This window comes from Aethalodelphis obliquidens, unplaced genomic scaffold, assembly GCF_003676395.1.
Source record: "Aethalodelphis obliquidens isolate GAN/ISIS:26980383/991018 unplaced genomic scaffold, ASM367639v1 scaffold1, whole genome shotgun sequence".
NCBI lineage: Eukaryota > Metazoa > Chordata > Mammalia > Artiodactyla > Delphinidae > Aethalodelphis > Aethalodelphis obliquidens.
Genome location: NW_020837945.1, coordinates 56,881,843 through 56,895,949, shown reverse-complemented (window position 1 = coordinate 56,895,949; position 14,107 = coordinate 56,881,843).

The following is a 14,107-nucleotide window of genomic DNA, read 5'->3' as shown; positions in this document are numbered from 1 at the left end:
CAAGATCCTTTTTGACCCACCTGCTAGAGAAATGGAAATAAAAACAAAAATAAACAAATGGGACTTAATGATAATTAAAAGCTTTTGCACAGCAAAGGAAAACATAAACAAGACGAAAAGACAACCCTCAGAATGGGAGAAAGTATTTGCAAATGAAGCAACTGACAAAGGATTAATTTCCAAAATTTACAAGCAGCTCATGCAGCTCAATATCAATAAAACAAACAACCCCAATCCAAAAATGGACAAGACTTAAATAGACATTTCTCCAAAGAAGATATATAGAGATTGCCAATAAACACATGAAAGGATGTCCAATATCACTAATCATTAGAGAAATGCAAATCAAAACTACAATGACACTCAAAACTACTCAACATCAGTCAGAATGGCCATCATCAAAAAATCTACAAACAATAAATGCTGGAGAGGGTTTGGAGAAAAGGGAACCCTCTTGCCCTGTTGGTGGGAATGTAAACTGATACAGCCACTATGGAGAACACTTTGGAGGTTCCTTAAAAAACTAAAAATAGAACTACCATACAACCCAGCAATCCCACTACTGGGCATATACCCTGAGAAAACCATAATTCAAAAAGAGTCATGTACCACAATGTTCATTGCAAGCTCTATTTACAATAGCCAGGGCATGGAAGCAACCTAAGTGTCCATTGACAGATGAATGGATAAAGAAGATGTGGCACATATATACAATGGAATATTCCTCAGCCATAAAAGGAAACGAAATTGAGTTATTTGTAGTGAGGTGGATGGACGTAGAGTCTGTCATAAAGAGTGAAGTAAGTCAGAAAGAGAAAAACAAATACCGTATGCTAACACATATATATGGAATCTAAAAAAAAAAGTTCTGAAGATCCTAGGGGCAGGGCAGGAATAAAGACGCAGACGTAGAGAACGGACTTGAGGACACGGGGAGGGGGAAGGGTAAGCTGGGACAAAGTAAGAGAGTGGCACGGACATATAAACACTACCAAATGTAAAATAGATAGCTAGTGGGAAGAAGCTGCATAGCACAGGGAGATCAGCTCTGTCCTTTGTGACCACCTAGAGGGGTGGGATAGGGACGATGGGAGGGAAATGGTATAAGAGCAAGGGTATTTGGGGATATATGTATACGTACAGCTGATTCACTTTGTTATACAGCAGAAACTAACACAGGATTGTAAAGCACTTATACTCCAATAAAGATGTTAAACAGCCTACAATAAAAATGAGAAATTCTATTTCTCCAAATACACCATGAAGTAACTCAAAAGACATAGAGTGGGAGAACATATTGTTTAAATATAGACACAAAAACATAAAAACAAAGGACTCATACATGCAGCGTATAATGTATTCCTGTAATTCCATTATAAAAGAGAACCCAGTAGAAAGAAATTGGCAATATATTGATTTAATGTGGAACTTTCAAAACATCACATCCAACCTGTCAACTTAAAAATGTGGCACATCTATAAATATGTATAGATGAAATGACATGATGTCTGGGATTTGCTTCAAAATAATGCAGTGAGGTAAGGGCCAGTAGAGGTAACAGAAATTAAAGAAGAGTGGCAATGAAATGATGACTGTTGCAGCTGTGTGATGGAGATATGGGGCCACTGAACTAGTTTTGTGTATTAAAATTTTCCATGATAAGTATTAAAGAAATAAAGAAAAATCTTCAGTTAAGAAAATCAGGACATAGCTTACGAGGTACTGAAATAATGCTCTAGTACTCCATGGAAGCTCTGCTATATCCAGGGTGAGAAATCCTAGGACCCAGAGTGGCCATATAGTTAAAAGATGAAATTTTCTATTCCTAAATTCCCATTTTCTTTTTCAATAAATTTCAATTTTGAATGAGTCTGTCTCTTCTTTGCAACCTTAAAGACTTTAATATGTTGAATAAATTCATTGAGGACAACTGTTCGCTCATTCATTTGGCAAGTATTTATTTGGTATTTGTATATGGCAGGACAAATATGAAATATATGCACAACATGGCTTTATTATCTTGGTTCTTTTAACATGATGCATAAAAAGAACAAGTTTTGTGTGTGTGTGTATGTGTGTGTGTGTGTGTGTGTGTGTAGCGAGCATGTGCTTACTCTTTTGGTGCTTTAATTTTTTACTCTGACTTTTGATCACTGTAAGTTTGTGTACAGAACTCAAAGCGAACAATCAGCTATGTTGATTCAACTAAAATAACTGAAACAAAAATAGAGTTTTTTCACTACCTGTCCTGTTCTCTCAAGAAGACGCTAGTCCAATTGACCAAATTGCATTGGTTTACAAAAATAAAGAAGAAGTTATATTTTATATTATTTGTATTAAAGTAAAACATAAGGTGATATAAAAGTAATATTTTATATAATTTTGTTTTTATTCTCTCCTCTACCAGATATGTAAATTGTAGGAGTCTGTATCCTTTTAAAATTTTGTATTCTTCCAAATGTTGTATAAAATAAGCACTTAGTAAATATCTTAATTAAAGATATTATTTTAATATCTTTCATATTACTTTCCATGCTACTTGGAAAGAGTGCATTATTGTTTCAAGTAACTTACATTTGAGCATTTTCCAAGATCATCAAATTAACATTATGTTAATTTTTTAATGTTCTCCCTGTATAAAATATAATTGAAATACTAATTGTTTGTAAAACTGATATTGTGCATTGACAGTAATAAAACAATTTTATATTTCCAAATCCATTGTAAATGTGGGCAATTCTTTGTTCATACTTTCTAAAATCTTTTATAGTTTGAAATTGGAATACGTTAAATCTTAATTTCAAATTCAGTGTATTCCCTATAGCAAAGTTTATGTGTTTCTCTTTATTAAACTGTTTGAAAATTTGCGAGTGTCAGCTGACTGAATGCTAAAGAGGACTGGAGGACAATTGAATTGTGTACCGTTGATTAAATGCACTTTAATTTATATCCATAATCTGATTTGAGTATTATCCAATGTTAAAAGGCCCGTTTTTAGGAAGCCAGAAATTAAAATGCCCAGGAGAATCATAGTATTTAGGTGAAATCCCAGTTCCAAACTTAATTATTTAATTTACTTGTCCTTTACCTTGTCAGATTACAGGTACAAGAAATTACGTGTTCTAATATAATTATATGACTATGGTGGTAGGCAGGAACAAAAACAAGAATGGTCCTCCGAAAATGTCTACATTCTAATCCCTAGAACCTGTGACAATGTTATGTTACATGGATAGGGAAGTTAAGGTTGCAGATGAAATTAATGCTTCTTATCAGATGACTTTAAATTGGGAGATTTCCCCCAATTATCTTAGTGGGTCCAACATAATCACAAAGGATTTTAAGAGATGGAAGATAGAAGGAGAAAAGTTATTCCAGAGTGATGAAATGTGAAAAAGAGTTGAACATTGCCAATTATGTTTAGAAAAGGAAGTCCTGCTTGGATTTTGTTTCTGCTTATTGTACTCTTGGCAGTCTGGCTATTAAAGAATATGCCAGTACAGTTGCATATGCACACATTGTTGGAGAGTGCAAGAAAAATTTCTAGAAACGTCATTGCTGTGGACGGAAACTTGTCCCCCCAAAATTCATATTTTGAAGCTCTAGCTTTCAGTGTGACAGTACTTGGTGTAAGGAAGTAATTAAGATTTGAAAAGGTCATAAGGATGGGGCCCTGACAAGATTTGTGCCCTAAGAAGAGAAACCAGAGACCTCACTCTATCTCCATGATGTAAGGACACGGTAAGGAGAATGTTTGTGAGTCAGAAAGATAGCCCTCACCAGAACCCAGCCATGCTGGAACACTGATGTAGGACTTCTGGCCTCCAGAACTGTGAGCAAATAAATTTCTGTTGTTTAAGTCACCTAGTTTATGGTATTTCGTTATGGCAGCCCAGGTAGACTAATACAGGAACATATTGAGTTGGACGAGCACAAATACAAATTTCTTAGTGCAAAAATTTTAAGGATTTGCATTATTGAACTTTAGAGTGGTGATGATTGTGGTTCTCATATTCCTTAAAGATGTGATTTGCCTCAGGCCTTAGTGTCTTCCAGCTCCAGCTCATGTGATCGTGGGTCAGTCCTTCCTTGCCACAGAGGTTGTTATGACATCCTTTACAATGTCATTCCCTACCTTCACACTCGCATTCACACTCTGCTTCCTTGACCCTCTCCTTGAAGTTGCTTCAAGTCTTGAGCTTGCATGGTACTTTCCCTTTGTTTCTTTTGGGAGGTACATTACCACCACTAACATGCTTATATGAGTCCAAAATTATTCATGAGAACACAAAATAAATGGCAGAAGAGCTTAGAGTAGAATAAACAAAAATGACTGCACTGCATACTCTGGGGTGTGGAACTCTAAGAGCCTGAAGGTGTATTCAGCATGCAAAAAAAGTTCACATTGGCTATGGCTGGAGATATAGAGATATACAGATACAGAGGTAGATGTTTAGAGAGAAAAAGAGAGAGCTTGATTTATCTTTTTTTAACATTTCAATGATACATACAATAATAAATTACTCCATAAGAAAGTTTGTTAAATAAAGTGTGAATACAGAACATAAAAGTAAGTTTGATTTTTTTCTGGGTTTTTTTTGCATTTCATTAGTATCTCTTTTTATTTCAAGACGCTAGATCTACTAAGAAATGCCTTTGCCTAAGATTCTATGAAACGGAAAAAAAATACTGCATTTTTATGACTCAAATCTTATTTTTTCCTTATTCTTTTGGCCTCTTTTTATAGTTTTGGTTGGTTCATTAGCATTCATAATAAAGAAACACAGTATGTAGTATGTAATAGGAAGTACAACACAAAACTTGCTCTTGTTCTGGTCACTCATGGTAGATGTAGAGAATTCCAGTTCTTTATCCACAGACGACAGATATTGCTGAGGCACAATGGACTAACCTTTTTGTTTTCTGCATTATATGCTTTATTTTGTCTCCTGGCTCTAGTTTTAACCTCACAGACTAACATCTCTGTGTCATTTCTCTATTATATAACAACTGTAGTGAGAGAAGGAAGGGGACTTTACATTGTGTAAAAAGCAAGGAAGAAAATCTTTGAAGGGGGCCAAGGGACAACACTTTGTGTTCTCCTGGCAGATAAAAAAGAAGACTATGGGTATTAGGATCTCTGAATATTTTTAATAATCATTATGTTGTTAATCATCCATTTTAAAGATTTTACAAAATGATTTAAAAAAAAGAAAAAAAGGTTCCACTAGCCCTTTGCTAAGATTATTCAGCCACACATAGAAATCAAATTAGGAATTTGATATCCTTAAGTCTGTAGACTATTCCTTGTGTGATGAGTGTTTAGAATTCAATCACCATCTAAAGAGTTGCTGCTGTTCATGACTGGACGTATTTGTTTGGGGAAATGGGGTGAAATGAATGACATAGAGGTGACAGGCTGTTCCATCATTTTTCCCATCCTAAAAGCTTAGCACCTTCATACTCAGATATACTGACTTCCACCAAAAAATTCTGAAGAAAGATGTGGTTCTACCTGATCCAATCAGGGCCACTGCCTTTATTTATGGTTATCTCAGCAAGTTAGAAAAAAGCAGCAATTAAGCCAACTGATACTTTCATTGCCCAATTGTCATACAATTGTTCATGTTCAATAACCAGGATCTCTGGCTTCTTGGATGTCTGGGAGATGTTGGGGGCTGGGCAGGCAACAGCTATAAATGCAACATCAAACCACACACACACACACACACACACACACACACACACACACACACACACCCTATTGCACTTCAATTTTAGCTGCTTCCAAAATTTCCTGTCTTCCCTAATAGTGTCACTATCACTGTTTTGCTTCCCAATTGCAATCAAGCAGACTAAGGATAAAAAATGGCTTAGCTCTGGCCAGAATACAGACCAGGGGATTTAAAAAAAGATATAGAAGGAGAGAGATTCTTCTTACTCAGACAGCATCAGAGGAAGTGACTTCAAAAAGGTGTCTCTTAGTACATGCCACATAGTTACTTGGGAATCCTCTAATTTCTTGCAGTCTATAAACCAGAGGATGACCTCATCATGCATACTTTTACCAACAAACTCTAATGAGGTTTCTGTTTTCTTTGTGTTTTTCAGAGAGTAAAATAACTTTTCATTCAATTCAACATGTTGTGATACTTACTGTTTTTTAAAATTCCCTTTATACTTCACATTTCAAAACTTTATTAAGTTTTTGGTAATTATCTCTATGTGTATGAGTAAATGAAACTTCCTAACTAACTTCTCCAGAGATACTTATTTGCTGAAGCTATCTATAAACATAGGAAATAAACAAAAATATACTTGAATAATAAAAAAAGATTTGCAAGGACAAGGCACTAAAATGTATGCTTACTTTACATCATAAAAATGTCCCTTAGGTTATCTCCCAGAGCCTATTTAATTCTATTTCACACACAGCCTTAGTAAGTTCAATTACCTGGTGGAAAAACTTACAGATACTATAATCCGTAATTTAGAAAGAGAAGCCTTCTAGAGGAAGATACACTGATAGTATAAAAAGTAATAATTGAGAATCTCAAAGTGAGGATAAAGGCAGACATTTATGAAAACTGAACATAGGATATAAAAATATTTATTTCTTGAGTTGTTTAATATATAGAGTACACTTATTGGTTAGTTAGGTTGTTCTTTCACTCTTCATCTGGCTGTTCATTTATAGCCTTTGTAATAAACTATAACAGAGTGTATAGTATTTTTCAGAGTTCTGTGAGTAGTTCCAGCAAATTATCAAGCATGGAGAAGAGCTTATGGGAACCCCCAATTTTAAAACCATGTCAAACAGAAGTGTGGGTAACCTGCGGACCTGTTACTTGAGATTGGCATCTGAAGTGAGGACAGTCTTGTGGGATTAAGCCCTTAATCTGTGGAGTCTGACACTAATTCTGGTTAGTCAGAGTCAGAACTGAATTGAATTGTAGGACACCAGGTTGGTGTCAGATAATTGGAGAACTGGTTGTTGGTGGGGGGGGGGGGCGTGTGGGAAAATAATAGCAGCCTAAAGCCAAGTATCTCTAGAATGTTACAAGAGAGAGCCAGAAGCTTTAATTTTACTTTATATTTTAGTGTCTTTCTTACAGCCTCTTAATCTGTTTCCTATCTAATACAGAACTAATAATGTGTTACACAATGATTGCATCGTTGAAATACTGTGTGATCTATCTTGGAGGGAACTCTTTTCATGGAAAGTGTCATGATGCAATGTAAATTATTCAGAAAAGCAGGACAGATATCTAGGACTTAGTTCTATATATATAATGTTTCCCCTTTTTCAATATTTATTGAGCCCACCACCATGTGTCTTGTTACATACTGAGGATGTAAAAAGGATCTGTTTCCTTTCTCTGAAGAGCAAGACAATAAAAGCAAAAGGTATAATATAATATGAAAAGTACAATAATGGAGAAAGAAGTTCTAAGATGCTAAAGGAGAGGGAGCCTAAACTGCAGGAAAGGGAAAGGAGAGAGAGCACAGTGACTTCCAAAGAAAGCTGATGCTTGAGTTAAATTTTTGAGAATGAGTAGAAGTTCACTGGGCAGAAAATGGGGAGGGGGAGCTGTTCTGGGCATGAGTAACATCGTATACGAAGCAAAGAGACGTAAATCAGTATGAGACAATGACTAGCCAGAAGTACTTCCTTATTGTTGAAACATAAATAGAAAAGTGGGAAAAGATGATACAGGAGAGGTGCTGAAGAGTGTGTACTTTATACTGAAAACAATGCGAGGTCATTGAAACTTTTAAAATATGGGGCACGTGCTTATATCCATGTATTATATTTAACATATATCTTATACTAAATTCTCTGCTAGTTATAGGGGATACAAAAAACTGAAACATGGAGTCTGCCTTCAAGAAGTTCAAAACCTATTGGAAAAACCACATAAATAAACAACAGCAATGCTTTGTGATAAATGTTACTAGGAAGGCAAATACAATGTGTTTGTGTTATGGAAGAAGAGTAGAATGTGGGGAACTATGAAAATGAGAAAGAGGACATTTCATTTGAGGAATTGTAAGTAGTTTAAAAGTGATTTGGGCAGTGGGAAACAGTAAAGACAACAGAGAATGAATCTGGAAAATAATTAGGGGCCAGATCAGGAAGATCTTCCACGCCATATTACAGAGAATTTATTTTATTCTGAAATCAGTCACGAACTGTGAAAAGAGAAATCCAGGAGCCACTAGATGTGATGCAGGAGGGAAAGGGAAGAGGATGAACATTCTTATGTGTCTCCTTGAGCAACTGGAAAGATGAGGTCTTTGAGATAGGAAATAAGTGGTACAGAGTCAACTCAGGAGCAGGAAAAGAATGAGCCATTGCATATGGGCTCTGTTACATATTTCCTGTTCCTTATTCATTTTGTTTCTTTCTTCTTTGTTCCTTATTCTTTATCCTATAAAAGCTTCCTGCCTTCCGCCCCATTTTGCAATTCTCTGGACCCTTGGGAATAGAGACTGACTGCTTCATGAAATGTTAGATAAAGTTTGTTTTTATCACCTTGACTATCCTCTTTAATCATTTTTTAACATTTAAGCATTTTAACAGGGTCACACAGGTCACATAAGCCAGGCCTGGGTTGATGGAATCTGGATAGAAAAAGGAGGAAATGTGCAAGTAAAAGGATTATTTGTTAAGTAATTCTGATGTTTTTCAACACAAATAAATCTTATTTATAACTTATGTTTTGAAATAGAAAGGTTTCATACATCATTTTTCCCAAAGATTATTTCCTAACCAGACAGAATCCCCAGCAAATTACTGTTAAAAATCAAAACCAAATGAAACCAAAACTAAAACAGTAACAGAAAAAGTCACATTATAAGTCACATTGTAAAACAGACTATTTATAAATTTTCATAATGCAGAAGGTAATTCTGAGAATTAACCATCTTGATATTAATGACTCCACTGCTTAACCTCTGTACCTTAAAGAATCTGTCCTCTACCAGTGTGAGAACAGAACAGAGGACTGTAGTTTATAAGCATGTGTAACTGTGTCCTATAGGCCAGATTCCCACTGCAACACATGGAAAGTTGAAATCCACGAGTGAAGATATAGCCTGGTACTATGGCCTCAGAACCCCAAACAGAGCCAGGCTTTGAGAAATAGTCTCACAATTTGTACTTATTTCTTATCAAGTAGCTATTTTTCAGGAAGCAGCAAAAAGTTTTGTTTTGTTTTGTTCTATTTTCTGAAGGAACGAGGGGAGTTCTCAGATTATAAGCAGTATTCTTATATTCCTAATCATGCAGAAAACTCTTGGAAAGGATGGTTGTTAACCCAACCAGCTGTTTTGTTTTTTGAAGCCTTTAGGAAAATGTGGCTTTATTCATAACACTTTTCATTGAAGCAGCAGCAACATCCATAGCAACTTGCTCACACAAAGCTCCTGTTTAACAGAAGAGAGACGGGGAAAGAGAAAGCTCAAGTAGGAGAAGGTGAGGGTAACTTCAAAATCACAGGCGTCTTTGGGAGCAGACACAGTGGCCAAAGAGAACAAAGACCACATAGGAAGCCTCTGATAACCGAAGAGTGGCTCAGGAGTTCTTATTATTTGAGCAAAAAATAAAAAGATTATTTTTCCCCAGCAATGATTAGTACAGGCCATTGAATAAGGAGCTCTTAAGACTACAATGTGCTCTGTCAGTTCTCACAGAAGTTTTCTTTCCTCTAATGAATGCCCGATATAACCACTTGTGCTGCTACCCCGTAAAGTCATGCTGTAATCCCCATGAATGATGCTCGAGACAGCACCGGTGGTGACATCTCTCTGCGCTCTCTTATGCGAGCAGCAGAGAGACCCTCAAAGCTGGAGACTTGCAATGTAAAGGAAAAGATAGAGTTTATTATTCAGCTGAGATGTTGCCCCTATGTCCACGTGTGATAATAGTGTTCTTTTTTCCTATATGTGTCTTCAAAGGGATAAATAAACACCACAGCACTGAGTTAGCGCAGGGTGTATGAATGTCCTCTCGATGTTTAATTGCAGGGGAAGTGTTCCCTGGAAATGAGCCAGGGTATCTTGTGAATCCCACAGCTTTCATTTAGTGCTGCACCTGCCTCACTATCACTGAGGTGCTGTGATCTTATTCACTGCCCCATACCCAAAAGCTGTGTACAATTTTCTGCTCTGCCTAGTAGGGATGATTCAGCCATTGTTATGTTTAGGTCAGAGTTACTTTAATTGCCCCTACTGTTAATGCACTGTAATACATATGTTAATACTTATGGCACCCTGCTTAGGGAACCTCTGGATTATTTAGTGTCAGCCCATTTCACAGGCATAGACCAGGCTCTGGAAGTTTCACTCCTTCACAGTAGCACTTTGCACTCATTAATTCTTACAGTGCTCTTGAGTGTGAAGCAGATTATATTCATAGCTGCAGCAGCAGTACTAGAAGTAGTATTTCCCAGTACCCTGCTATGTGTGTAGCCTTCTTTGCTAAATAAAAGATCCAGTTACCTGCTAGACATCAAACTTCTTTTTTCTTAATTTTTATTAAAGTATAGTAGATTCACAATGTTTCAGGTGTACAGCAAAGTGATTCAGTTATACATATATATATATATATATATATATATATGTATATATGCATTCTTTTTCAGATTCTTTTCCATTATAGATTATTACAAGATATTGAACACAGTTCCCTGTGCTATACGGTAGGTCCCTGTTGTTTATCTATTTTATATATAGTAGTATGTATCTTTTAATCCTAAATTCCAAATTTATCCCTCCCCTCCTTTCCCCTTTGGTAACCATAAATTTGTTTTCTATGTCTGTGGATCGATTTATGTTTTGTGAATAATTTCATTTGTTTCCTTCTTTTAGATTCCACATATAAGCGATACCATATGATATTTGTCATTCTCTGTCTGACTTACATCACTCAGTATGATAATCTCTAGGTCCATCCGTGTTGCTGCAAATGGCATTATTTCATTCTTTTTTATGGTTAAGTAATATTCCATTGTATAAATATATCACATCTTCTTTATCCATCTGTTGATGGACATTTAGGTTGCTTCCATGTCTTGGCTATTGTAAATAGTGTTGCTATGAACATTGGGGTTCATGTATCTTTTTGAATTAGAGTTTTCTCTGGAAGCCCAGGAGTGGAATTGCTGGATCATATTGTAGCTCTATTTTTAGTTTTTTAAGGAACCTCCATACTGTTCGCCACAGTTGCTGCACCAATTTACATTCCCACCAACAGTGTAGGAAGCTTCCGTTTTCTTCACACCCTCTCCAGCATTTATTATTTGTAGATTTTTTGATGATGCCCATTCTGATACCTCATTGTAGTTCTGATTTGCAAAATTCTCTAACAATTTCTCTGATAATTGAGCATTTTTCATGTGCCTGTTGGCGACATCAAAATTCTCTCATCTCAGGCTCCCAGTTGATTGAAGTCCAGTGTTAGTTTCCTGCTACACTGGACATGCCAATGCTTAGAAGATAACTCCTTCCTTGATACACTTGCAAGCATAACCATTATACCTACCGCTTATTGGGAAGGATCACAATCACCCAGACATTACTTCTGACCACAGCATAACATACTTTTAGCTATAGTCCCTAGGAGAAGCTTTCGTTTATTTGAGATATTATGAATAGAATCATGGACTCCTATAATAATACACCTAAATTACTCTAATCTCATTCAATTTCATATACGTATATGAGTGCTAAGGAGAGCAGGTGATTTGCCCAAGATCATCCAGCTAATTAGTATCAGAGATGGTGGCAAGCTGGATTTCCAGAATTCTCTGCGCCTTTACCGCCCCCGCCGCCCCCACCCCCACCCCCCCTGCCAACCTTTCCAGAGACCAGGCTGTCAAAGCCATGACTAAACTCTGTGGAAACCTTAGATCCTAAGAGATGTGTCCTGGTTTCTTAGGCAGTACTAAGATGTGTTTTGCTACCAACATTTGACCAGCTAATACTGAGCACTTACAGTGTGCACGACACTGGATGTAAGACTAGGAATACAGATATAAAAGTCATATTGAGGCTCTGTGTTCATAGTAGTCTCTATGTCAGGCCATACTCTGACACCCAGGGCCATCTGATATTTTCAGATGTGTCTGGAAGAAGTTGCACTCCTGAAAAAAATATCCTCTTTTGTTAAGCAGAATTAACAGTAGAGGGTAAAGACCATTTTCAATGAAGCTGAAAGGATAAGTTAATTACTTTAGAATATAACCTACGAAATAGGTAAGTATGTAGATGGGATGACAACATAAGTAATTAGTTTTAAATAAATAATAAAATTAAAACAAAAGTGTCTTTTTATTAGCTATAAACTGGGGTAGGGGATAAGTGCATTTAGTAGGGACACAGAATAGAAGAAGAACACAGTGGAAGTGACATACTGGAATTAATCATTTCTTCTCTAATTTATTAGAACTGCTTCCTGCGGGAGATGAGATTTCAAGACCTGTGTGAGTGATGAAGAAAAGGGAATTTGTCAGGGAGAATCAAAAGTTTTGTGAGAGAAAGAAATTTGCCCAAGGTCACTTAACTAGCCAGTGTCAGAGTAGGGAATTAAACACACTGAAAAGAAATGAATGTTTCTATAGTGAGTCTCTTATAAAAGCACCTTCAAGCTGATGTCAAGAATTTTCTCCAGGAGGTAGATGAGAATTATGGTGACCTTCATGAAATTACACATTTTGTCTCACCGAAAAGGAACTTTTAGATTTTTTCTATTGAGAAACCCAGGTTCCAAAGGCAGAGCTAAACCTCCTTTCTCTATTGTCCATGAAAATGCTTTCCAAATCTCTATTGAACCTAGAGCAAGACAGAAATATCCATCTGAAATAGATGAAAACTTACTTGACTCAACCCTTCATCTAAGGAGTGCAATCCTCATTTTCCTCTTAAAAATAAGAGTAATAAATGAACGCAAACATTCACAGCCAAACGTCTGTCAAGAATCTCTCCCAACTGATTAACCTGCATAAGGATGGAGCAAAGCAAGCAGCATGGCTGATCACATAAATGCCAACTCAGAGAGAAATTTCTTTCAATTAGTCATATCACCTGGACCTGCAAATTTACTTTCCTTAGGATCAGATATCCATCCTTCCTAGCCCCTAACCATTCTCTTGCCTACTTGTTCTTCTTCATAGCAAGCATCCCTATCTGAAATTTTATTACTTTTTCTCCCCCAACTTTCTCTTCCCTATTCGAGTGAAATCTCTGTGAAGGCACAAACTATGTAACTATGGTCACTGCTGTAATCATAGCACCTAGAAAAGGACCTAGTGCGTAACTAACATTCAATAAACATTTGATGAACAAATAAATGTCTAACAAATGCCATAAAATATTCAAAGTAATCTTTTTCCTATTTTTTCCAAAAAACACAAAGAGTGTGAAATTATTGAATGAAAGCTGAGGGTAAACAAGTGGTGTTTTTTATAATGCAGTTTCATCATTGGTGCAGATGGTAGTTACTAAGATTATAAGTTATATATTGAATTATACAGTTAACTTCTTCAAGTCAGGGAACTGGGTCTTAATCATCTTTGTGACTCTGGGTCCTAGCATAGTGTGTAACTTATGTTAGGGTTTCAATAAATGATTACTGAAGTGAATTAGCTGACTCCTCTTAAATAGCATATAAATGTATTTGTGGCTCCAATCTTAAGCCCAAGAGAGACTTCTTTCCTTTTTCCATTATTAGAGGAAAGCTCTTTTTCATGAGTTATCAGCAAAGAATTGTGTCTAAAAGCAAGTCACCCAGGTGCTGCAGTGTGAACATGCTCTGGCTTCACTTCATCAACTGAGGTGGTGTCTCATAAATTTATCAGCTGAGATTTATGAGTGATTGGGGTGGAGATTCTCTTAACCATGTATTCCGAAGGTGACCTTTGAATTTATTTTTCATACAAGCTTAAAAGGCTGACTATCTGGGCAGGTTGTTCAAGAGACAAAAGGGACCTCACCCTCAGCCGTACCGTCACCAGTACGGTGAACAGCGGTGCCACCCCCCTCTGTGAGGGAGTCATTCCTTGCAATCACCCGGCCCTGAAAGTTCAAAGGCACCCAAAGGCTTCCT